The sequence below is a fragment of the Pseudophryne corroboree genome, chromosome 6, assembly GCF_028390025.1.
Source record: "Pseudophryne corroboree isolate aPseCor3 chromosome 6, aPseCor3.hap2, whole genome shotgun sequence".
NCBI classification, from domain to species: domain Eukaryota; kingdom Metazoa; phylum Chordata; class Amphibia; order Anura; family Myobatrachidae; genus Pseudophryne; species Pseudophryne corroboree.
In genome coordinates, this window is record NC_086449.1 from 812255469 (window position 1) to 812271662 (window position 16194).

Sequence of the window (16194 nt, forward strand, 5' to 3'; positions counted from 1 at the left end):
GAAGTGCGAATTTGAAGTTCAGCAAATCGCATTTCTAGGATATATTATCTCCCCAGAAGGTTTCCAAATGGAGGGTTCCAAGGTACAGGCAGTCCTGGATTGGGTGCAGCCCACTAGTTTGAAGGCGCTTCAGCGTTTCCTGGGCTTTGCGAATTTTTATAGACGATTTATCGCTGGATTTTCGTCTATAGTGGCGCCCTTGGTGGCACTCACTAAGAAAGGGGCGGATGTTGCTCACTGGTCTTGTGAGGCTAAAGCGGCTTTTGCCCGTCTCAAAAGGGCATTTGTTTCGGCCAAGGTGCTGCGACACCCAGATCCAGAGCGTCCTTTTGTGGTGGAGGTGGATGCCTCTGAGATGGGTATTGGGGCAGTGCTTTCTCAGATGGGAGTGTCTGATAATCGCCTTCATCCCTGTGCTTACTTTTCCCGTAAATTTTCCCCTGCCGAGATGAATTATGACGTGGGTAACCGGGAATTGTTGGCTATTAAGGATGCACTCGAGGAGTGGAGACACTGGCTTGAGGGGGCTAAGTTTGTGGTCTCAATTCTCACTGACCATAAGCATCTGGCATATTTAGAGTCAGCGAAGCGTCTCAATGCCAGGCAGGCACGATGGGCTTTGTTTTTTGCTCGCTTTAATTTTTTGATAACATATCGCCCTGGGTCAAAAAACATCAAGGCTGATGCGCTCTCGCTGAGTTTTGCTCCAATCCAGGAGACCACCGAGGAGCCGTTGCCCATTGTTTCTCCATCATGTATTAAAGTGGGCATTACCCAGGACCTCTTATCATTAGTCCTTAGAGCACAGGAGCAGGCTCCTCCAGACCTTCCGGTAGGTCTTTTGTTTGTGCCTTCTAGGTTAAGACAGCGAGTGTTCCTGGAATTCCATGCCAAGAAGTCGGCAGGTCACCCGGGTATTGCCAGAACTCGGGAGTTGCTATCTAGGGCGGTGTGGTGGCCCTCGGTGGCTAAGGATGTGGATCAGTGGGTTCCCGCATGTGACATCTGTGCCCGAAATAAGACTCCTAGAGGGGTTCCTGTTGGCCCATTACATCCACTCTCTATCCCATCTAAGCCATGGACCCACATTTCAATGGATTTTGTGGTGGACTTGCCCAAATCCTCGGGGATGACAGCCATCTGGGTTGTCGTTGACAGGTTTTCGAAGATGGCGCACTTCGTTCCACTGGTTGGGCTGCCATCGGCCAGACGCCTGTCTGAATTATTTATGCTGCATGTTGTGCGTCTCCACGGGTTGCCACTTGATGTGGTCTCTGACCGCGGATCCCAGTTTGTGGCCAAATTCTGGAGGGCATTTTGTTCCGATCTCCAGATTTCTGTCAGCTTGTCCTCAGGCTACCATCCGCAGTCTAATGGGCAGACTGAAAGGGTGAACCAGTCCTTGGAGCAGTTCCTCAGGTGTTATGTCTCCAAGTGTCAGACTGACTGGGTTGCTCATCTGTCCATGGCGGAGTTTGCCTATAACAACGCGGATCACTCTGCTACAGGGATCTCTCCCTTCCTTTGTGTGTATGGGCATCATCCTAAGGCCAATTCTTTTGACCCCCTGGACTCCACGCCTGGTGGTTCCTCTGTGGTTTCGGTCCTTAGAGGTATTTGGCGGAAAGTGAAGAAAGCCCTTGTGTCTGTGTCATTAGTGACCAAAAGGGTTTTTGATAAGCGGAAAAGACCCTGCAGCTTCAAATTAGGAGACTTCGTCTGGTTGTCTACCAAGAATTTGAAGTTGAGACAGCCATCTCATAAGTTAGGCCCCCGGTTCATCGGCCCTTATAAGATCACCAGGGTTATCAATCCGGTGGCATTTCAGTTAGATCTGCCCCGTTCTTTGGGTATCAATAAAACATTTCATTGTTCCCTTTTAAAACGGGCGATTAGTAATCCTTCTTCCAGTGGAAGACCTTCCCCTCTTCTGATACGTGGCCAGAGGGAGTTTGTTGTTGAAAGGATTCTTGACTCCAAGGTGGTTCGGGGTCGGCTGTCATTTTTGGTGCACTGGAAGGGGTATGGCCCGGAGGAGCAGTCGTGGGTGCGCAGTTGTGATCTTCATGCCCCCAGACTGATACGCTCTTTCTTCTCGCAGTTCCCCGATAAACCCGGTGGTAGGGGTTCTTTGACCCCTCGTCAGAGGGGGGGTACTGTTAGGGTCTCCTGCCCTGTGCTGCCACGTCGTCATGGCAACCGGGAGACAAGTGCTAGCGGAGTAACCTGAGTGCAGCTGATACTCCGGTTCGGGTCTTTTGCTGTGCAGTGGTTATAGGCTCTGTGCACGGCAGGGGATCCGGTGCTGGTTTTTGTGCTCACAGTCTGTGAGGTCTGAGTGGGGCGTGGACAGCACCTGCTTTATAAGGCCTCTTCTCAGGGTAAGCAGATGCTGCTGAATCTTTGTTGGTTAGTCAGTTCCTGAAAGTTAACCAGTACTGTGTAGCTTTGTATTTGTTTGTTGCTTACTGCAAATAGGCCTGGGGATTTGGTATTACACTCTGCCAATCCAGACCTAGCAGTAAGACTGGAGTCAGTCGTTTAGCTTGCTGGGGTTCAGTTACTACTCTGTGAACTTAGCAAGTTTGCGGCTGTATTCTAAGACTTGCCTGTCTAATCCTGTCTCACTGTGCTAGGTGTCAGGGGTCAGTTTAGTGGCAGTAAGCTGAACCTGTGCACTGCAAGTGAGAATTAGGATTGTGGAGACTCTCCTTGTGTCTATCATTCCATCTCTGACCAAGGAGTTTACTGCCACACCCGTTGGTAACCCTTTAGGGTTTTGCTGTTGCCCTTAGCAACAGCATTTCGGGTTCTCTATGTATTAAAACACAACATCTTGCTTTTCCCATCTGAGCATTTCTAATACAAGGGAGATACCCAGTTCCTTAGCCTCTGGGCTTCTCTGTTCACTTTGTGTGTATTTTGTTACCCTATCACCTTCTGTGTACGTTATGTCATATTCCCCAGTCTGTCTGTGAGTCCATTTGTTTTGCATAACAGTTCAAACACCAGTACATTCCTGCAGGCACTGGAGTGCATAACAGTTCTGACACCAGTACTTTCCTGCAGGCACTGGTGTGCATAACAATATCATTATCATCCAGTCTATATTAGCAGCAGACGCAGTACGGTAGTCCACGGCTGTAGCTACCTCTGTGTCGGCAGTCGCTCGTCCATCCATAAGTATACTAGTATCCATCCATCTCCATTGTTTACCTGAGGTGCCTTTTAGTTGTGCCTATTAAAATATCGAGAACAAAAATGTTGAGGTTCCAAAAATAGTTAAAGATCAAGATCGACTTCCACCTCGTGCTGAAGCTGCTGCCACTAGTCATGGCCGAGACATGAAATGCCATCAACGTCGTCTGCCAAGGCCGATGCCCAATGTCATAGTACAGAGCATGTAAAATCCAAAACACCAAATATCAGTAAAAAAAGGACTCAAAAATCTAAAATAAAATTGTCGGAGAAGCGTAAACTTGCCAATATGCCATTTACCACACGGAGTGGCAAGGGACGACTGAGGCCCTGGCCTATGTTCATGGCTAGTGGTTCAGCTTCACATGAGGATGGAAGCACTCAGCCTCTCGCTAGAAAAATGAAAAGACTCAAGCTGGCAAAAGCACAGAAAAGAACTGTGCGTTCTTCGAAATCCCAAATCCACAAGGAGAGTCCAATTGTGTCGGTTGCGATGCCTGACCTTCCCAACACTGGACGTGAAGAGCATGCGCCTTACACCATTTGCACGCCCCCTGCAAGTGCTGGAAGGAGCACCCGCAGTCCAGTTCCTGATAGTCAGATTGAAGATGTCAGTGTTGAAGTACACCAGGATGAGGAGGATATGGGTGTTGCTGGCGCTGGGGAGGAAATTGACCAGGAGGATTCTGATGGTGAGGTGGTTTGTTTAAGTCAGGCACCCGGGGAGACACCTGTTGTCCGTGGGAGGAATATGGCCATTGACATGCCTGGTGAAAATACCAAAAAAATCAGCTCTTCGGCGTGGAAGTATTTCACCAGAAATGCGGACAACAGGTGTCAAGCCGTGTGTTGCCTTTGTGAAGCTGTAATAAGTAGGGGTAAGGACGTTAACCACCTCGGAACATCCTCCCTTATACGTCACCTGCAGCGCATTCATCATAAGTCAGTGACAAGTTCAAAAACTTTGGGCGACAGCGGAAGCAGTCCACTGACCAGTAAATCCCTTCCTCTTGTAACCAAGCTCACACAAACCACCCCACCAACTCCCTCAGTGTCAATTTCCTCCTTCCCCAGGAAAGCCAATAGTCCTGCAGGCCATGTCACTGGCAAGTCTGACGAGTCCTCTCCTGCCTGGGATTCCTCCGATGCATCCTTGAGTGTAATGCCTACTGCTGCTGGCGCTGCTGTTGTTGCTGCTGGGAGTCGATCGTCATCCCAGAGGGGAAGTCGGAAGACCACTTGTACTACTTCCAGTAAGCAATTGACTGTCCAACAGTCCATTGCGAGGAAGATGAAATATCACAGCAGTTATCCTGCTGCAAAGCGGATAACTGAGGCCTTGACAACTATGTTGGTGTTAGACGTGCGTCCGGTATCCGCCGTTAGTTCACAGGGAACTAGACAATTTCTTGAGGTAGTGTGCCCCCGTTACCAAATACCATCTAGGTTCCACTTCTCTAGGCAGGCGATACCGAGAATGTACACGGACGTCAGAAAAAGACTCACCAGTGTCCTAAAAAATGCAGTTGTACCCAATGTCCACTTAACCACGGACATGTGGACAAGTGGAGCAGGGCAGACTCAGGACTACATGACTGTGACAGCCCACTGGGTAGATGTATTGCCTCCCGCCGCAAGAACAGCAGCGGCGGCACCAGTAGCAGGATCTCTCAAACGCCAGCTCGTTCTTAGGCAGGCTACGCTTTGTATCACCGCTTTCCAGAATACGCACACAGCTGAAAACCTCTTACGGCAACTGAGGAAGATCATCGCAGAATGGCTTACCCCAAATGGACTATCCTGTGGATTTGTGGCATCGGACAACGCCAGCAATATTGTGTGTGCATTAAATCTGGGCAAATTCCAGCACGTCCCATGTTTTGCACATACCTTGAATTTGGTGGTGCAGAATTATTTAAAAAACGACAAGGGCGTGCAAGAGATGCTGTCGGTGGCCAGAAGAATTGCGGGCCACTTTCGGCGTGCAGGCACCGCGTACAGAAGACTGGAGCACCACCAAAAAAACCTGAACCTGCCCTGCCATCATCTGAAGCAAGAGGTGGTAACGAGGTGGAATTCAACCCTCTATATGCTTCAGAGGATGGAGGAGCAGCAAAAGGACATTTAATCCTATACATCTGGCCACGATATAGGCAACGGAGGTGGAATGCACCTGTCTCAAGCGCAGTGGAGAATGATTTCAACGTTGTGCAAGGTTCTGCAACCTTTTGAACTTGCCACACGTGAAGTCAGTTCAGACACTGCCAGCCTGAGTCAGGTCATTCCCCTCATCAGGCTTTTGCAGAAGAAGCTGGAGACATTGAAGGAGGAGCTTACACAGAGCGATTCCGCTAGGCATGTGGGACTTGTGGATGGAGCCCTTAATTCGCTTAACAAGGATTCACGGGTGGTCAATCTGTTGAAATCAGAGCACTACATTTTGGCCACCGTGTGTTATGATACCAGTACGTCTGACCATAGGAGATCTTATGACGGAGGTCAGAGTACTGGAATGGAATGCTGGTTACGGGAGCAAGAAAGCCTAGTAACCCCTGGCGCCCTAACTCCGTTGTCTCGCCCGTGTTATCAGAAATCCCCTGCGAGACTATGGTTGCTTGAGCCCATGGCAGCCGCGTTTGAAGGGCGGATTATGTCTGCCCAACTCCGATGCCCCCTCAGGTCTTAATGGGAGACAAAGGGAAATCCGAGACAGGGTGATAACAAGGGGCCCTCTGACTAAGCAACCAGGCCAGGGGTTACAAGCTAACTAACTTAAACCAGAAGTATGTGCGGACAAACCGCCAGGGAAAAGGACAACCAAAAATCCACGAATCCGTTACTCCTATCCAGCACCGCTGGATACCAGAGTGGATTTGTGGGAGCGGAATCCTCCGCAAAAGCTCTGAAACACAATATAACCAAATTATAAATAGTAAGCGGTCAAGCCGCAACACACGGCTACGCCGCGACTCACGAACACCACAGGATGTTAAAGGTGCTCGGTCAGGACTCCAGGAAAAGATGACAACTTCCGAGTCTGGGACCACTGAGGACAGGAACGACCGGATAGACAGGACTGGAAAACTCTCTGCAACAGACACAGCAAACAGGAAGCTATTACCGGCGTCTGTGAGAAGTCCAGAGAGTGCTTAAAACTGGGAGCTCTCCAATCAGGAGCCAGACAGGGTAATTAACAATCATGCTGTGCAGCTGCATGCTGCATGGCCAGGATACCAATGAGGTGATTAATCTAGACCCAGCAACGGGGAACGCGGTCCGACAGTGGCGTCCCCGTTGCTAGGGTCTGAGCGGCTCCGTGCGCCCGGCGTCTTAGCGTTGCTAGGGAGCCGGCGGCTGTCCGCATGCGGCGTCCCTAGTTGCTAGGCGCCGGGCCGCACTGACGGGCGGACCCTCGGCGCCTAACAGTACCCCCCCCTTGAGGAGGGGTCAAGGAACCCCTAAGGCCAGGTTTCTGAGGAAATTCTCGAAAAAATGCCTTTTTGAGCCTCGGGGCATGGAGATCCTCATCCAGGACCCAAGACCTTTCTTCTGGACCATAACCTCTCCAATGTACCAAAAAATAAAGCCGACCCCGGGACAACTTGGAATCGAGAACCTTCTCCACCAAGAACTCCTGCTGACCCTGTACATCTATTGGTGATTTCCCCTGAGAGATCTTCCGAGGAAATCTACTGGAAGAAACGTATGGTTTCAACAAGGAGCAATGGAAGGTATTTCCGATCCGGAGAGTTCTTGGTAAACGTAACCGGAAAGCAACTGGATTGATCTTTTTTATAATATGAAATGGTCCAATAAATTTAGGGCCCAATCTGGCTGAGGTTTGTCGAAGTTTAATGTTGCGAGTCGACAACCATACCCTATCTCCAACTTTAAAAGTGCACGGCCGCCGGAGCCTGTCAGAAAATTTTTTCTCCCGAAATGCCGCTTTTCTGAGAGCAAGGTGCACTTTTCTCCAAATGAGTCTGAGATGAGTGGTCAAGGTCAGTGAGGAGACAGAGGAATGTTGAAAAAAGGAATTAGCTCTGGGGTGAAAACCGAAAACTGTAAAAAATGGAGACACATTGGTGGAGGAATGACAGGCATTGTTGTAAGCAAACTCCACCAACGGAAGAAACTCGGACCAGTCATTTTGGAGTTTGGCCGAGTACAAACGCAAATATTGTTTTAATGATTGATTAACTCGCTCAGTCTGCCCGTTGGATTGGGGATGGTAGCCAGACGTTAAAGACAATTTCATCTTTAAAGAGGCACAAAAAGACTTCCAAAATTGTGCAATGAATTGTGGACCCCGATCAGAAACAATATCAGTGGGTAACCCATGGAGTCTGAAAACATGGCGGAGGAACAAAACTGCCAATCCCTGGGCAGATGGCAATCGGGGAAGAGCAATGAAATGGGCCATCTTGCTAAAACGGTCAACTACCACCCATATGACTCGGCATCCGGCTGACAGAGGGAGGTCCACCACAAAATCCATGGAAATATGAGACCATGGCCTGAGAGGAACATTCAAGGGCATAAGTTGACCGATAGGCAAGGAACGGGGAACTTTATGCTGTGCACAGACCTGACACGAAAAAACAAACTCCTTAATGTCTTTGGAAAGACCAGGCCACCATACTGAGCGGGAGACTAATTCCAAAGTCTTAGCGATCCCCGGATGCCCGGCAACTTTGCTATCATGAAACTCCGTCAAAACAGTTGCTCTCAAAAACTCAGGGACATAAAGACGACCAGCAGGAGTATTTCCAGGAGCTTGATGTTGAAGCTGCTTTAACTGGGTAAATAAATCTTGTGTGAGGCCTGCCCGAATGACTGAAGACGGAAGTATGGGAGTAACAGGACTGTTATCATGAACTGGAAGAAAACTGCGTGACAGGGCATCCGCCTTGGTATTCTTGGAACCTGGCCTGAAGGTGATAATAAACTTGAAACGAGTAAAAAATAAAGCCCAACGAGCTTGCCGGGCATTCAGCCGTTTAGCTGATTCAATGTACTGAAGATTTTTGTGATCAGTCAAAACTGAAATGGTATGTGTTGCTCCCTCAAGCCAATGCCTCCACTCCTCGAAAGCCCATTTAATAGCCAGTAATTCCCGGTTACCAACATCGTAGTTGGATTCAGCAGATGAGAATTTCCTGGACATAAAGGCACAAGGATGTAATTCTAGAGAATCCGGATCCTTCTGAGATAGGATAGCCCCTACTCCAACCTCCGAGGCATCAACCTCAACAATGAAAGGCAATTCTGGGTTGGGATGTCTGAGGACTGGGGCTGAGACAAAGGCTTGTTTCAAGGCCAGAAAAGATAACTCAGCTTCACGTGACCAGTTGGTTGGATCCGCTCCCTTCTTAGTCAGTGCCACAATGGGAGCAACTAGGTCGGAGAAAGAGTGAATAAATCTTCTATAATAATTCGCAAACCCTAAAAAGCGCTGAATTGCTTTTAAGTTGGTGGGTTGCGCCCAACTAAGGATGGCTTGGAGCTTCTTCGGTTCCATACAGAATCCCCGAGGGGAAATAATGTACCCTAAAAAGGATACCTCCGTGACATGAAATTCACATTTCTCCAGCTTGGCATATAGGTGATTTTCACGTAATTTTTTTAGAACCTGACGCACCTGGGTAACGTGTTGTTCAATAGAGTCAGAATATATCAAGATATCGTCTAAATAGACTACTACGAATCTTCCAAGAAAATCACGGAGCACATCGTTAATGAGATCCTGGAAAACTGCCGGAGCGTTAGACAGGCCGAATGGCATAACCAGATACTCATAGTGACCCGACTGAGTACTGAATGCCGTTTTCCACTCATCCCCTGACTTGATTCGGATGAGGTTATATGCTCCTCTCAGGTCAATCTTAGAAAAAATCACAGCCGAACGTAGCTGATCAAAGAGGACAGAAATCAGCGGCAAAGGGTAAGTATTTTTTACTGAGATTTTATTCAAAGCTCTAAAGTCAATGCAAGGTCTGAGTGATCCATCCTTCTTCTCCACAAAGAAGAAGCCTGCACTTAAAGGGGATTTAGATGGCCTGATAAATCCTTTCCCTAGGCTTTCTTTAACATATTCATTCATGGCCACAGTTTCTGGTCCGGACAATGCATATAACCTTCCCTTAGGCAAAGTGGCACCAGGAATTAGCTCAATAGCACAATCATAAGGCCGATGGGGAGGCAGAATGTCCGCATTGCCCTTGGAAAATACATCAACAAAATCCTGGTATTCCACAGGAATGGGTGCGGGAATGACAGCAGCTATTCTGATGGGAAGCGTAATACATTCCTTATTACAGATGGTACCCCATTGTGAGATCTCCCCCGACTGCCAATCAATGATGGGATTATGAAAGGCCAGCCAAGGGTGACCCAGAACCACTGGAACTGCTGGGCAATGGGTAAGGAAAAATTCAATTTTTTCGGAATGAAGAGCTCCTACCGAAAATAGTACAGGAGGTGTACAGAGAGAAATAACCCCATTGGACAAGGGACTCCCATCTAAACCATGCATGGTGATACACCTACCCAAGGCTAACTGAGGAATACCTAAGGCCTTGGCCCACGTTAAGTCCATAAAGTTCCCTGCAGCTCCACTGTCAACAAAAGCCGACACCGAGGAACAGAGGCTGCCAAAGGAAACTTTAGCTGGGACTAACAGTGAATTATTTGAGGAGATAAGCTGCAGACCAAAGTGAACCCCCTCACAATTCACTTGGTCGAGGCGTTTCCCGACTTGTTCGGACAATTACGGGCAAAATGTCCCTTACTCCCACAGTACAAACAAAGACCAGAATTTTGCCTTCTGGTTCTTTCTTCAGGAGACAGCTTGGAGAGACCTATCTGCATGGGCTCCTCTATGTCCACAGGAATGGAAAGAACACCAGGAGTAGACCCGACAGGTGCTCCTTTTTCAGCCCTCCGCTCTCTGAGACGACGATCAATCTTAATAGAAAGTTCCATGAGTTTATCAAGAGTCTCAGGAGCGGGATACTGAAGGAGACTGTCTTTTATAGACTCAGATAAGCCGAGGCGAAACTGACTGCGCAGGGCTGGGTCATTCCATCCACAGTCGTTCGACCAACGGCGAAACTCCGTACAATAAATCTCTGCGGGATTCTTACCCTGTCTGAGAGCACGCAAATGACTCTCGGCGGATGCCTCTCTATCAGGGTCATCATACAAAAGCCCTAAAGACCCCAGAAAGGCGTCTACAGACAACAATGCCGGATCGTCTGTTCTTAAACCAAAAGCCCAGGTCTGGGGATCCCCCTGAAGTAAAGAAATAATAATTCCGACCCGCTGAGGTTCCGTACCTGAGGAGACTGGTCTTAAACGAAAATAAAGTTTACAAGACTCTTTAAAATTAAAAAACTGCTTTCTATCCCCAGAAAAACGGTCAGGCAAATGCATTTTCGGTTCAGGAACGACCCTCGGGGAAGTCCGTAACAGATCTTCCTGTGACCTCACCCGAAGGGATAGATCCTGAACCATCTGAGTAAGTTCTTGAATCTGACTAACTAGAAGCTGGCCAGGATTTGGCCCTACACTAGTGGGATTCATGAGGCCGACAAATCTTCCAAACTGAAATAAGGGAAAAAATCAAACCCTGTTTAATTTTAAATTTTTGTCTGGCCGGTAATAATGTTATGATACCAGTACGTCTGACCATAGGAGATCTTATGACGGAGGTCAGAGTACTGGAATGGAATGCTGGTTACGGGAGCAAGAAAGCCTAGTAACCCCTGGCGCCCTAACTCCGTTGTCTCGCCCGTGTTATCAGAAATCCCCTGCGAGACTATGGTTGCTTGAGCCCATGGCAGCCGCGTTTGAAGGGCGGATTATGTCTGCCCAACTCCGATGCCCCCTCAGGTCTTAATGGGAGACAAAGGGAAATCTGAGACAGGGTGATAACAAGGGGCCCTCTGACTAAGCAACCAGGCCAGGGGTTACAAGCTAACTAACTTAAACCAGAAGTATGTGCGGACAAACCGCCAGGGAAAAGGACAACCAAAAATCCACGAATCCGTTACTCCTATCCAGCACCGCTGGATACCAGAGTGGATTTGTGGGAGCGGAATCCTCCGCAAAAGCTCCGAAACACAATATAACCAAATTATAAATAGTAAGCGGTCAAGCCGCAACACACGGCTACGCCGCGACTCACGAACACCACAGGATGTTAAAGGTGCTCGGTCAGGACTCCAGGAAAAGATGACAACTTCCGAGTCTGGGACCACTGAGGACAGGAACGACCGGATAGACAGGACTGGAAAACTCTCTGCAACAGACACAGCAAACAGGAAGCTATTACCGGCGTCTGTGAGAAGTCCAGAGAGTGCTTAAAACTGGGAGCTCTCCAATCAGGAGCCAGACAGGGTAATTAACAATCATGCCGTGCAGCTGCATGCTGCACGGCCAGGATACCAATGAGGTGATTAATCTAGACCCAGCAACGGGGAACGCGGTCCGACAGTGGCGTCCCCGTTGCTAGGGTCTGAGCGGCTCCGTGCGCCCGGCATCTTAGCGTTGCTAGGGAGCCGGCGGCTGTCCGCATGCGGCGTCCCTAGTTGCTAGGCGCCGGGCCGCACTGACGGGCGGACCCTCGGCACCTAACACCGTGCTCGATACTAGATTTAAAACCTACCTTGGATCTCTCTTTCCGGCAGACACAAGTCTGCAGGGGTTCAAAGAAATGCTGGTGAGAAAATTCTCAAGTCAAGCGGAACGCGACCTGTCAACATCTCCTCCTTCACATTCTCCCGCAATTGGGGGTGCGAGGAAAAGGCTCAGAATTCCGAGCCCACCCGCTTGCGGTGATGCAGGGCAGTCTGATGCTGACATCTGGTCCGGACTGAAGGACCTGCCAACGATTACTGACATGTCGTCTACTGTCACTGCATATGATTCTGTCACCATTGAAAGAATGGTGGAGGATTATATGAGTGACCGCATCCAAGTAGGCACGTCAGACAGTCCGTACGTATACTGGCAGGGAAAAGAGGCAATTTGGAGGCACTTGCACAAACTGGCTTTATTCTACCTAAGTTGCCCTCCCTCCAGTGTGTACTCCGAAAGAGTGTTTAGTGCCGCCGCTCACCTTGTCAGCAATCGGCGTACGAGGCTACTTCCAGAAAATGTGGAGAAGATGATGTTCATTAAAATGAATTATAATCAATTACTCCTTGGAGACATTCACCAGCAGCAATTGCCTCCAGAAAGTACACAGGGATCTGAGATGGTGGATTCCAGTGGGGACGAATTAATAATCTGTGAGGAGGGGGATGTACACAGTGAAAGGGGTGATGAATCGGAGGATGATGATGAGGTGGACATCTTGCCTCTGTAGAGCCAGTTTGTGCAAGGGGAGATTGATTGCTTCTTTTTTGGTGGAGGTCCAAAACCAACCCGTCATTTCAGTCACAGTCGTGTGGCAGACCCTGTCACTGAAATGATGGGTTGGCTAAAGTGTGCATGTCCTGTTTATACAACATAAGGGTGGGTGGGAGGGCCCAAGGACAATTCCATCTTGCACCTCTTTTTTTCTTCTTTGCGTCATGTGCTGTTTGGGGAGTGTTTTTTTGAAGGGCCAGCCTGCGTGACACTGCAGTGCCACTCCTAGATGGGCCAGGTGTTTGTGTCGGCCACTAGGGTCGCTTATCTTAGTCACACAGCTATCTCATTGCGCCTCTTTTTTTCTTTGCGTCATGTGCTATTTGGGGAGTAGTTTTTTGAAGGGCCAGCCTGCGTGACACTGCAGTGCCACTCCTAGATGGGCCAGGTGTTTGTGTCGGCCACTAGGGTCGCTTATCTTAGTCACACAGCTACCTCATTGCGCCTCTTTTTTTCTTTGCGTCATGTGCTGTTTGGGGAGTGTTTTTTTTGGAAGGGCCATCCTGCGTGACACTGCAGTGCCACTCCTAGATGGGCCAGGTGTTTGTGTCGGCCACTTGGGTCGCTTATCTTACTCACACAGCTACCTCATTGCGCCTCTTTTTTTCTTTGCGTCATGTGCTGTTTGGGGAGTGTTTTTTGGAAGGGCCATCCTGCGTGACACTGCAGTGCCACTCCTAGATGGGTAATAAGGACAGGAGAGAAAGGAAAAAAGTGACCCTTGTTGGGAGCACTCCCTCTTGGAAACAACTGTGATTGGAATTATGTATAATGTATTTTTATTTAAAACGTAACCTTTAATTCTTAATGAGTAATATAGGAGTACACACAAAGTATGTTTAAAAATTGATTAAATAGTTTGAATCGTAAATTCGGGATTGCAACTGTGAACATAAGGATGAAAAAAACATAATATAATATAAAAGGCAAATGTGCGGTACAAGTTACGGCAAAACCAGAAGATTTGCCCGCCTGGTGTTGATTAATGCAATAGGTGCAATAGCCAAGGTATTGCCTTCAAACTTGACCTACAACACCTGGTATTCCTTAGTGGTCAACCACCTAAGTACTGACCAGGCCCAACACCGTATTGCTTCCAAGATCGGACGAGATTGGGCATGTACGGTGTGGTATGGTAGTAGATTGAAGTTGATGAAGCAAAGACCTATAATGGGTATGCAATTGTTAGATCCACCCAAGGCCTGGTAGAATGGGCAAAAAAATCTCTTAAAAAAGAGACTGATGTTTAACCATCATTGCACCAAAGTGTATTCCAAATGTATAGGTATACATAGGTTTTAAATCATATGGTCAACCGGTTTTGCCAAAAATAGCCGCCAATATGTTGCTTTATACTGTGCTATGCAACATTGATCCCAGAGGATTTTTCACGTGTAGTAGGGCAATAGTGAACCCTAGTTATTCTGATGACATGCCAGCAAAGTTTAAGAGATATCAAAACATAAATGTGTTGCAAGTATAGGTACTACTGAATATGCAAAAATCAACACCAGGCGGGCAAATCTTCTGGTTTTGCCGTAACTTGTACCGCACATTTGCCTTTTATATTATATTATGTTTTTTTCATCCTTATGTTCACAGTTGCAATCCCGAATTTACGATTCAAACTATTTAATCAATTTTTAAACATACTTTGTGTGTACTCCTATATTACTCATTAAGAATTAAAGGTTACGTTTTAAATAAAAATACATTATACATAATTCCAATCACAGTTGTTTCCAAGAGGGAGTGCTCCCAACAAGGGTCACTTTTTTCCTTTCTCTCCTGTCCTTATTACCCATGTAATAGACCCATGGGAGCACCATCGACAATCACCCTTTTTTTCTGCCTAAACAAGAACCTTTTTCTGTTCAATGGTAGATGGTGATTAATTCCAGAAGCTTTTCTGGTTCGTCGGTTTTCTTGGCAACACACATTAATTACACACCTATACAATCTCACTTAGTCCTGTGCGGCATCCTTAATCCCACACTTTACCACTCCTAGATGGGCCAGGTGTTTGTGTCGGCCACTTGGGTCGCTGAGCTTAGTCATCCAGCGACCTCGGTGCAAATTTTAGGACTAAAAATAATGGTGTGAGGTGTTCAGAATAGACTGAAAATGAGTGGAAATTATGGTTATTGAGGTTAATAATACTTTGGGATCAAAATGACCCCCAAATTCTATGATTTAAGCTGTTTTTGAGGGTTTTTTATAAAAAACACTCGAATCCAAAACACACCCGAATCCGACAAAAAAAATTCGGTGAGGTTTTGCCAAAACGCTTTCGAACCCAAAACACGGCCGCGGAACCGAACCCAAAACCAAAACACAAAACCCGAAAAATTTCAAGTGCACATCCCTACTTTCTATTATTTTAATCCTTAATGACAGGGCAGGCACTGCCTCCTACCTCCCCTGCCTCCCCTGACTGCACGTCCCTGGTTCCAGGTGCTGTGGGGCAGAGATGATGCCACCACCAGCATCCGGCATCTCCCGCACACCCTACTTACAGCCTGTGTCAGCCACATACTCCGCAGTCAGACACCTGACACATGGAGCTATTTGCTCCGGCATTGGAAACCTGGTAATCTACTATATAAAAGTGAAAATTTGTCCTTCTGTCTTTCTATACAAATCCACAGTTTACAAGCGAAGATCGTGAAATTTGACATACGAGCATTATAAACATGGCGTAGGTAACTAAAACAATTATAAATCCCTGGCACCCCTAGGGGGCGGGACAGCAGCACAGAGTATATCAGGACACAGCATTACTCCGGAATTGCTGGACCCATGTACTAAAAATTTGGTACACATCTGCCTTACAATCTGGGAACAAACATTGTGACAGGGGGGGGGGGGGGGAGGGGGGAAGAGACACTCCTAGCACCCCTAGGGGTGAGGCAGCAGCTCAGAGTTTTTCAGCTGACACCATAACTCTGGAATGCCTGGAGCTATTTAGACCAAACTTGCTCATACTTGCTACTTTTGAAAAAGCATTTCAGGGAGATGTGAAAGTGACACCTATCAGTGCGGGCGTGTACGGCTACATCTGAGAGGCGTGTCATGAAAATGACTTGTATCCAAATGTAAATGAGCCCCAAAGTTAGTAAGATCTACTTGTTAAAAAAAAAGACACTGATATTTTGCAGGATTTGTTCATGTATTGTGTTTTACAAGAGGTTCCATATACTGTAAGTGGCCACAAGAAACGTTACTTAAAATGCATGTAGCCATAGGGATCTTTGTGCGTAACTAGGGGTCCGCAGACACTGCGCTCCCTTGGGGGACCGCAGGGCTGCGGGGTGCCCTAGTCGCCACTGATCTCTGCCGTGAAGTGACTTCCTGCTGCCTCCATTCCCCTTCTCACATCATGTCACTGCCCCTGTCACATGCAGCCCTGTCCTCACTGACACATCACTCATCTCCTGATATACTCTGTGCTGCTGGGGACCCTGCTCCTCCCACTATATAACTCTCAGAGTATATCAGGAGATGAGTGATGTGTCAGTGAGGACAGGGCTGCATGTGACAGGGGCAGTGACATGATGTGAGGAGGGGAATGCAGGTAGCACA

The 16194-nt window shown here is 47.8% G+C and overlaps 1 protein-coding gene and 1 pseudogene across 2 annotated transcripts in view; both read right to left on the reverse strand.

Annotated features, from left to right (window-relative positions):
- The window catches only part of LOC134933681 (E3 ubiquitin/ISG15 ligase TRIM25-like), a 196527-nt gene that overhangs the window by 88037 nt on the left and 92296 nt on the right, over positions 1-16194 (reverse strand). The gene's annotated exons all lie outside the window — the stretch shown is intronic.
- Positions 13638-13756, reverse strand: LOC134938979 (5S ribosomal RNA; annotated as a pseudogene).